The 10,936-nt window shown below is 37.2% G+C and overlaps 1 long non-coding RNA gene across 1 annotated transcript; it reads right to left on the reverse strand.

The window, feature by feature from the left end:
- Window positions 1-7,560: 7,560 nt before the first annotated feature.
- LOC125267665 lies at window positions 7,561-10,296 on the reverse strand. The gene is made up of 4 exons (XR_007184704.1): window positions 10,206-10,296; window positions 9,988-10,130; window positions 9,427-9,541; window positions 7,561-7,862 (listed from the first exon to the last, which is right to left on the reverse strand). It is a non-coding gene; the product is annotated as an uncharacterized LOC125267665 (long non-coding RNA).
- Between the last annotated feature and the right edge of the window lie 640 nt (window positions 10,297-10,936).

Consider the following 10,936-nt stretch of genomic DNA (forward strand, 5'->3'; position numbering starts at 1 on the left):
AGACATGAACATCTTGGATGACATGGGGGTGAGTAAATTATCAGGAAATTTTCATTTGAAAGTGAACTAATGCTTTAAAATGAAAATGTTGGAAATCTTTGAAGTTTGCATTAAGATTTTCAGATATTGCTTTGTTATTAGTTCTAGTCATCTGTTTAATGGTTATAAATGCTCCTTTATCTTTGTATCTTCATGTTAAAGCCGATTTGAAGCATTGCTGTGAAGTGGGCCTGTTGAAAGCTGCTTCTTATGTTGCTAATGCAACACTACAATAATTGTAATGAGGAAAAATGCTTCTTTTTAGTAATGTAATGGTAATGTAAGCATGGATCTGTTCCATGACTCGCTATTACACCATCTGTGCAAGCATTTCTGATAGTTCCTCATCAAGAGTGAAGTCTAGCAGGGTAAGCCCATCACATGATGCAAAACTAGTGTTTTTTCTGTACTTTCTGTTGAGCAATAGGCAGTTTCAGTGGTCAGTGCTGTCTGAGCCCAGTTCAGCTAAAATCACAATTCAACTCATTTCATGGCCTTGAAATATTGGGAAGTGATGAAGAGTGTTAATTAAAGGAATTCCATTCATATTTATTCACATGATTTTATTGATTGTAAGATTATGTTGATGTACAATTTTTCAAATTTTCTGTTTTTAAACAGGTCTGCAAATAAAAAAAAAAAAATTTGCAGTGGGTCACTACCAAACCCTTGCCCCACTAAGACTGAACACAGCGTCTTGTTTTAAGAGGAAATCCTTTTCTCAGTATGGGCTCGCCACATCATCCTGTAGCAGTTTCAGTTTCATAACTTTTTTAGTTTAACTGTTTAAGGTGTCAAAGCTGATGTTCTCATGGGCGTTCTGCAGCGACGCATGTGAGAGCATGTGATTGTTACGAGGCGCGTCAGGCAGTGTGTTGATGTCATGGATTGTAGCTTCGCGGGCGCTGCTACCCCACATGACTGAGCCTTGGTTCCAAAACAAAACCGTATGCATCTGCTTTAGTGTACCTATGGATTTACTGCATCAAAGCTCCTTCCTGTCGCTGGAAGGGCCAACATCACGAAATCTTAAATCTTAGTATTCTGGGTCACATGTTTGTTCTAATTGGTACAAAATGCAAAATGGTGTTAAGTGCAAACAACAAATTGCAACTAGTGTACAAAAGGCCAAGCTTTACAGTTTTTCTCAGTCACTTTGGTGCATTTCTCACATCACTGTTTACATTTGCACAACAGTTAGTTCAACCTCCACAACATTTAGTCATTTGTGCACATCATAGTAGCAGTTTATCATTCCTTTGAACAAATTGCAAATGCTTTTGGACATGCATCAATTGCTTTCATACAACTCTCTGCTGTTTTATAACATTATCATTTGCTTATGTCATGTCAGTCAAAATTAACTATACTTGTGAATGCTGAATAGTCATTCCATATAAAACTAATACTCCTCATTTCCTTGCTTGAGTCATTACATACAAAAATGTTGAACTAGTTGTCAAAATCTGTCAAGCAAATTTTACACATTTTTTTACATTTTTCAGCTTTCACTGATGAGAAGGGGTGTGTGAAGCATTAGTTGCAACCAATGATAAGCCACTTCTCTACAATCACTGTCAGAGCTGAATCCCATAAACCCCCACTTTACAAGCATATATGAACCAGAAATGGAAGGTCAGCCTCGTGGAAGAGGGGTGAGGGTGCGGGGAGGAAGGGGAAGGGGACAAAACAGGGGAAGAGGAAGAAGAGGCAAGTACACAGATAGATCCCTGATGAAATCAGGGCTACAATTGTGGATCATGTTGTCAATCACGGCCTCATAATGGCTGAGGATGGTCGAAGGGTGCAGCCAAAAGTTGGAAGAACCACTGTAAATTCAATTATTCAAACATTTCGTCGGGAGAACAGGTGTGTATAAATGGACAGTAATTCAGCACTAAACAATCTGCACTGCACTACTGTCATCGTGTCATACATGAAGCTTGCAGTGGGACAAGAACTTGTCACTGTACATTTTACATTTAGACATACAGCTTTACTGCATCACACATTTAGTGTATTGTAGTGTACAGTAGTGTCTTGTACTCAGTTAGCTCACTAAATACAGTAATGTGTAACTTTACTGTATTTTTCAAATGGCTGGGCAAATAGTATATAGTGCTGTCTTGAGCATTTTCAGGTAGTGTCACCAAGATCTGACTTTTTTGCATTGGAAAACATTGACAGAGTAAACTGTCATAATGAAAACATGACAAAGCCATTTGACTATCTTGTTCATAAACAATGGTGTCAGGACTTTTCATCTTGATGACACTGACACTTTCATTGACATGAATGCAGGTTATCAACTAGGTTTTGCAGTTTGTACTAATTGTTTTGAAAACTGCATTAACTGTTGTGCAAATGTAAATAGTGATGTGAGAAATGCACCAAAGCGACTGAGAAAAACTGTAATGTTCATTAATGTGCAGTCAGCTTTATGGATTATTATGGAGCTTTGTGAAATGGCGATGAACTGAGATGAGTGAGCCCCTGCCCATTTAATCATTATAGTAAAGTGCCCTTTCAGTTATATTGCGTGATTTTAACCAAAGAGGACGTCTTCTCAGGAACGTGATTTCAACTGAGGGAAACCCTCCAAACTGCTGGATGTACATGTAAGAATAACACACTCCAGCACTCCTTAAATATGATGTACACAATTTATAAATCTAAATGTTTACAAATTTCTGTCTGAGAGGGACAATGTCAATATTTGCTGCAATATTGTATGTTTTCAATCAATATCAAGCTGACTAAGCAAGTATTTGACTTGTAAACTGGGCACTAATTTTCTATATGCTATATTTATGATATATAAATGTTATATTAGGTCAAGCTGCTTCCTCAAGTGTCACAAATTAAGCCAAAATCACCAAAATACTTTGTTCTGCTTCTGCATCTTTTACAGCTGACCACAGGCTGGCCATTAAAGGATTAGTTCACTTTCAAATAAAATTTCCTGATAATTTACTCACCCCCATGCCATCCAAGATATTCATGTCTTTTTTTCTTCATTCGAAAAGAAATGAAGGTTTTTGATGGAAACATTTCAGGATTTTTCTCCATATAGTGGACTTCAATGGCCTCCAAACGGTTGAAGGTCAAAATTACAGTTTCAGTGCAGCTTCAAAGAGCTTTAAACGATACCAGACGAGGAATAAGAGTCTCATCTAGGTCTTATCTTATCGGTAATTTTCTAAAAAAATACAACTGTATATGCTTTATAACACTAAATATCACCTTGAACGTACTTCCGGTTTCCGCATTCTTCAAAACGCTTACACTGTATGTCCTATGCCTTCCCTATTCTACTTATGGAAAAAAACTAAACTGGCACCGCGTCCGTTCTGTAAGTGGAATAGGGAAGGCGTAGGACATACAGTGTAAACTTTTTGAAGAATGCTCAAACCGGAAGTATGTTAAAGGTGATATTTTGTGTTTATAAAGCATATACATTGTTATTTTTGTAGAAAATGAGCGATCGTTTCTCTAGATAAGACTCTTATTCCTCGTCTGGGATCATTTAAAGCTCTTTGAAGCTGCACTGAAACTGTAATTTTGCCCTTAAACTGACTGGAGGCCATTGAAGTCCACTATAAGGAGAATAATCCTGGAACTTTTCAGTTCTTTTTGACTGAAGAAAGAAAGACATGAACATCTTGGATGACATGGGGGTGAGTAAATTATCAGGAAAATTTAATTTGAAAGTGAACTAATCCTTTAAGATGTAAATGTTGCAAATCCACCCACAATCATTTTGGAGCTTGCTGATTCATAGACATAACTACATTTTGTAAATCGAAAAGTAAACAATGGCATGAATATAAAATATCATATTTGATATAACCCAATTATATGAAATATCATAAGCAATCTTTTAGTATAAAGTTTTTTTTTTTAACATACAGCTATACAGCTCAAATTGTGTAATGAATTCCTCTATGAAGTTTGCATTAAGATTTTCAGATATTGCTTTGTTATTAGTTCTAGTCATCTGTTTAATGGTTATAAATGCTCCTTTATCTTTATATCTTCATGTTAAAGCCGATTTGAAGCATTGCTGTGAAGTGGGCCTGTTGAAAGCTGCTTCTTATGTTGCTAATGCAACACTACAATAATTGTAATGAGGAAAAATGCTTCTTTTTAGTAATGTAATGGTAATGTAAGCATGGATCTGTTCCATGACTCGCTATTACACCATCTGTGCAAGCATTTCTGATAGTTCCTCATCAAGAGTGAAGTCTAGCAGGGTAAGCCCATCACATGATGCAAAACTAGTGTTTTTTCTGTACTTTCTGTTGAGCAATAGGCAGTTTCAGTGGTCAGTGCTGTCTGAGCCCAGTTCAGCTAAAATCACAATTCAACTCATTTCATGGCCTTGAAATATTGGGAAGTGATGAAGAGTGTTAATTAAAGGAATTCCATTCATATTTATTCACATGATTTTATTGATTGTAATGGTGCGTTCACACCGGACGCGAATGAAGCGGTAAGCGCGAGTGATTTACATGTTAAGTCAATGCAAAGACGCGAATTGACATCCTGCGGCGCGATTCGCGCGAATGAAGCGGCGCGAATGACGCGATTCGCGCGAATGACGCGATTCGCGCAAGTTGAAAAATCTGAACTTTGGCGAATTTCCGCGCCGCGTTAACCAATCAGGAGCTTGCTCTAGTAGTGACGTAACGTAGCGAGCTGAGGCAGAATTTCGAAACAACAATGGAGGACAAAATCATCGTCGCTATACATCTTCATACATTTATAGAAACAGAAATAAAAAGGATCGTGTTTGAAAGAAAGTGAGTGAGGAGGTCGGACAATCTGATAAGTTGTAAAAAACGGTCAATTTTACTCAATTTGAGCTATATATATAGCCTATATATATACATATTAAGACTACAAGCCAACTAAAAACGACCAATTGAGCTTATTCGCTGTAATTTACAATTATTTCCCCACTGACAAGTTGTGTTTATTCAGAGGAAGTGAGCAGAAAGCAGTGGGAGAGTCTGGGACACATAAAGGAGCGGGAGAGCCCCTCTCATGACGCGAATTCGCGTCTGTTGTGAAGGGATTTTCACGCGCGAATGAAGCGAATGTCACGCGCGAATGAAGCGAGTAAACTCAAAATGTTCAAGCGTCCAACTACGCGCGAATAGCGCGATTTATTCGCGCAAGTCGCGTGTTGATGTACTGATTTCATACTTCCCAATTAATCAGCTATCATGCACCATGAAAACATGAATCATTTTGTTACAAATATTTATTTTAGACAACAAATTTTCGATTTTTCTGTTTTTGAACAGGTCTGCAAATACAAACCTCTTCACAGTGGGTCACTACCAAACCCTTGCCCCACTAAGACTGAACACAGCATCTTGTTTTAAGAGGAAATCCTTTTCTCAGTATGGGCTCGCCACATCATCCTGCAGTGGTTTCAGTTTCACAATGTTTTTTTAGTTTAACTGTTTAAGGTGTCAAAGCTGATGTTCTCATGGGTGTTCTGCAGTGACGCATGTGAGAGCGTGATTGTTACGAGGCGCGTCAGGCAGTATGTAGGCGCTGCTACCCCACATGACTGAGCCTTGGTTCCAAAACAAAACCGTATGCATCGCCGGAACATAGTGTACATGACTTGTTTTCAAGGGCCAACATCATGAAATCTTATGGTGCCTTCAAGTCATGTCGGAAAAAATCGTATTTACGAGCTGAACACACATTAAATACGATTGGGAAGCTCGGGATTTTCTTTAAGCCCCGATACGAGTTGGGGGTGTGTCAGTCAGAAGCATAGTGAAATACCCGAAATACCACAATACTTAGGTATTTAGCAGTGACATTGTCAGGCTTTTCTATTTACAACGAAGTAAGCTGATTGCCAGCAAATACGATCATAATATAAAAATGTAATATGTTACAATAAAGTTTACAATGTCTTCATAAATTAATTAAAATCATAAAAAGCAACATACAACCAATGCACATTCTTTGCTCTACATTTTCTAGAAGCAGAAGTGTTGTTATTTTGTGTAGTTAATTTAGAGAAGGCACACCGCCATCATACTCCGACGAAAGTGACTTGAACGCACCTACAGTCGTGAACACGACTTCCCACCTCATAAATACGAACTTCCCAGGAGGACCTGAACGCACCATTAAATCTTAGTATTTTGGGTCACATGTTTGTTCTAATTGGTACAAAATGCAAAATGATGTTAAGTGCAAATAATAAATTGCAACTAGTGTACAAAAGGCCAAGCTTTAAAAACGACGCTGGCGCCCTCCGTTGGATATTAATTATATTGCACTTAAAGGTATGATCTCTGAATCAACTGACTATAAAGCGTGTTGCTTAAAATCCTTTCAAGAGCGCGTTTGCTCAGAGCGCGGGGTTGGGTGTCTAAGTGCTGTCAAAATGTAATTTTCAATACACATCTCTCTACTAAAATATGTTAAACAGTTCCATGCTCTTCTGCTGTATCCACCAAGACTTGTATCCCCTTCTCTCTCTTCTTTTCGACAGCGAGTTCACGAGTTCACAGTTGACCACAGACACGCCTCCTGTCACACAGACTGAAATCTGTGACTCATTTAAGTAGGCAGTCTGTGCTGCTGGTGCACTTTTTCATTAGCTGGTGATCTGGTGTTTTCTCCAAAATATGAGCTCAAGGGTTTATCTTTTGCAAGTGAAGAAATTAGGACAAAAGTATTGTTTACTGTAGTGTAAAGTAAAATATAGGCTACTTACACATTACACACTCACTAAAAAATGTTGGGTTAAAAATAACCCAACAAGTAACCCAACTATGGGTTAACATAGCACCTTCCCAACTGTGGGTTATTTTTAACCCAATGGTTGGGTTAAAAGCGAGTTTGGTTAAAATAACCCACAGTTGGGAAGGTGCTATGTTAACCCATAGTTGGGTTACTTGTTGGGTTATTTACTAACTATGACTATTAACTTTTATTCATGACATTATTTTAATATATAAAATACACTTTGTTTTCTAGATTGTTTATTTGTATAAAATAATATGTTTTAACAAATATATTTTAAATTACAAATGAAATATTGTGGAGCCATTTAATGTAAATATAAGTGTACATATTAAATTCAAAACCTATGCAAATTTGTACAAACAGTACACATTCAAAACCTACACAAACATGTACAGAGTAAACTCAAAACATAAATAAAATATGTATACAGAACACAAAAATTCAAAATGAACTACAGTATTTAAACCTACACAAAAGTGTACAGTAAATATTAAATTCAAAACCTATAAATTTGCAAACAGTACACAATTAAAACCTATATTTAAAACCTTCGCAACCATGTAAACTCAAAACATACATAAAATATGCACATATACAGAACACACAAATACAAAATGAACACTAAATGAAAAACTACGAGTACACATAAATTCATACCATTAAATCCTTCAATAAATAAACATATCACGCGTACAGCAGGTGCTTGAGGTCCACAGTGAGGTCGGCCACAGGTAGGAATAATGGAATAGGACTCCGGTTCTATTTTGTGGGTCAGCACTGTACATTGTATGCATTGATGTGTTGTAAACATACCTTAAGTAATAAAACCACAAATATGTTGGACCTAATGATGATGATCAAAGTTCTTAAGGAGGCAGCAGTGTTGAAGGAACCCCTCTTAATAGTCAACATTTGAAGTGGATCCAAAAAAATATATATATACATAAAAAACTTGGGAGTTCTCTTTGTCCTCAAGGCATCAAGTCATGTGGATCCTGGCTTGTCTCACTGCTCAGGTAATGCATTATATTAGTGCCAACCTTCAAAGAATAAATAAAGTTTAGTTGGCATGCACTGTGACAACATAAGCAATGTAAAATTATGTAAAAGTTACACTGAAGCAGTGCTGTACTGAATTAAAATATAGTCACTGCATTACACCTGCTGTTAAAGGGTTAGTCGCAAATTGTACATTTTACATAAAGGGGGGAGGGGGGTCTAATGCTGTTTCATGTATTCTGACTTATTTACACTGTTAAAGAGTTGTATTCTCATGCACAACATGCCCAAAATGTCAAAACACGCATTGGATGTATGACGGATTCACTATTTCTGGTTTCGGATAGTTTTTTTCGAGCATGGCCCTTTATCGTATCCCTTATCACATAATAAAGGACAGAATTCCTTGTATGGGCACTTCTCTCTGATAAGCAAGAGCACGCCCATCAACGCATTTCGTTCGGGTTACGGAAGCTAAAAGATTTTTCAACAGTGTCACCAAAGAAGTGTGTTTTTGGCTGTGATGGAAAGACTGCCTTTTTCAGCTTCCCAAAGAGCACAGCGTTAAGGGAACAGTGGATGAAGTTTCAGGGCTCGACAATAAGGACTGCCCGATGGCCCGGGGCCAGTGTGAACGACGCTCGGGACAGTAGACGGAACGGTCACTTGTCTGATCGGGCCAGTGTTGTAGGGTATGCGATATATATCGTCTATGTCTATGATATCGCAATTGTTGATTTAACGATCTGAAATTATCAAGTATGTCCCTCAATTTACAAAACCAAACAAAAACACACTCATTGAGCGCAAGCATGCAATATGTGACGTAGTCTAGTAACAGTTAGGTTAGACTAGTGCGCGTGCATATTTAGAGTGTACACTTTCACTGCGCGTGGTTTAGTCTATTAAAATGCCTTTAGAATGACCTAGAATTCAAGGTAAGGGGCAAAAATGCTCCAGTATATCCTTTATATTTATATCACTTAATATAGTTAACCAATATTACACAGCGCCATTTGTCTCCAAATATCAACAATTACAAATGTGATATTGATTTTATTCGGCGTACAGTTTAATGAACAATAACTTAATATCAATGCACTTTCATTTTAGACACTAAATCGCCTGTTTCACTTTATTTCGCCAACGAAAATAGTTCCAAACAAAGTCCACAGAATTGTTTTGCGTCTCTGAGCAACACTTCCTGAATTGATCAGCCGTTTGAATGAATCGGTTGAATCCGGTTGAATCTCAATGACTTGCTCATTAGCAGGGACTTGCTGCCACCTACTGGCGGTTTTAATTTCAGGTTTAAAGTGTCTTTTCATTTTTTAAATAATTTCAAATAACCCTTCTGGGCCTTAAAAATTGTAGTTGCGTGGACTCTTAATGGAGGGACAGAAATTTCTTTAAATATCTTTAAAAAGATTTTGATTTGCGTTCCAAAGATGAGTGAAGGTCTTATAGTTGTGGAACAACATGAGGGTGAGAAATTAATGACAGAATTCTAATTTTTGGGTAAACTAACACATTAACAAGCAGAATCAATATGTACAGAGCAGTGTAATTTATCATAGCTAATTTTGCAGTGTTGCTTTTACTTACAGGGTGATTGTCAGTTAAGCTGTGCTTCATTTCAGCACCATTTTCCCAACTGTGAGACATGGCGATGATGGCAGGACAGCGGGAAGGGTTTTGAAGGCAGTTTCTCCATGACCATCTTTGAAAGACAAGTTTAAAAAAATTATATTTATACCACGTGTGTGTGGACAAATTTCACAAGCATGACATGGTCAATACAGTTTTTCCCAAAATAAAACAACCCTTCACTATTCTGAACATCATTAAACTCAGCATTCCATTTCTTCAATAGTTTTTGTTCCAAAGGATCAAATCCATGCAGTTTGCTGAGGTGTTGTACGTCTAATGAACACATTAGCTTGGCTGTGAGGACTTCTTGCATTCTTTTGATACTAAATCGTTGTCAGTCATTAAACAACTTGGATTCTGTTTAAATTAAAACATAATGTATTAAAATGAAGGAAGACAACTGAGAAAAAAACAAAACAAGAGTAATAAACTGTACCCCCGTGTTTCCCAAACAACCTGGTTCTGTAGTAGCCCTAGCACTGGACATTTTGTCTCTCTAATCCTGATTTAACTTACCAGCTTGTTAGCAGAGAGACTCCAAGGCCGGAAAAGGGTGTCAGATAAGGAAGACATCCAAAATGTGTATTGCTGGGGATAATCTAGGACCAGTTGAGAACCACGGTCATCCAGCAGTATAAAACTTTCATCCACTTCTTGCTCTGTGTTACAATAAAACAGAAAAATGAAATATTGTCAGTATTTTAAAAAAGTTGTCACTTATTTAAATAGCTTACCTTCAAATGTTTCCATTAAATAGCAGGTTGTTGTAGTCTTTGCTTCACAAATTATTCCATTTGTCTAAAACACAAGTATAAACACATTTAGTACAACACAACACAAATGCAAGAACTAACATAACGTTAGCTTCATAAGAAATAATAGTACAAAGATGCTTCAGATACCCCTGTAATACATTTAACATTACATGCATTACTATATAGAACATGCATTATTAATATACCACATTTCTGCAAATACCAGATTTGCAGTTAGTGTTACTACAGTAAATCTAATAAACAGTAGGTTATTTATCAATAAATACTCATGAACTAATCGTTCATTGGTTGCACAACGTTTTTCCAGGTTTTGCATAGAAGCTGTTGGGAATATTGCGCTTTTTCATCTTACAATATCTTAGATTTTAGCGAATTCAAACAGCTCTGTTGTAGTACCGTATGATCGAGGATCGAGGACCGAGCTCGCGCTGAGTAGGCCGAGCTGATAAACGGTCCGTGCGGCGCGGCGCGGCTCGGCTCGGCTCAAACGGCACTTTCGTTCCGCATTTCTAAAAGACCTGTACAAAAAAAGTACTTTTTTAAAGTCTGAAGCTCAAATTTAGTTGTCATATTATTAAAGATTATCACGAAGACCGTAAAACATGCGTAATATTGGATAGTGATTGCTGAGACCTTAGTAAAAATATAAAATTCAGTTTTAGAATGTACGTAAGTTAATGTTTCACTAC

This window comes from Megalobrama amblycephala, linkage group LG4 (assembly GCF_018812025.1).
Source record: "Megalobrama amblycephala isolate DHTTF-2021 linkage group LG4, ASM1881202v1, whole genome shotgun sequence".
Lineage (NCBI taxonomy): Eukaryota > Metazoa > Chordata > Actinopteri > Cypriniformes > Xenocyprididae > Megalobrama > Megalobrama amblycephala.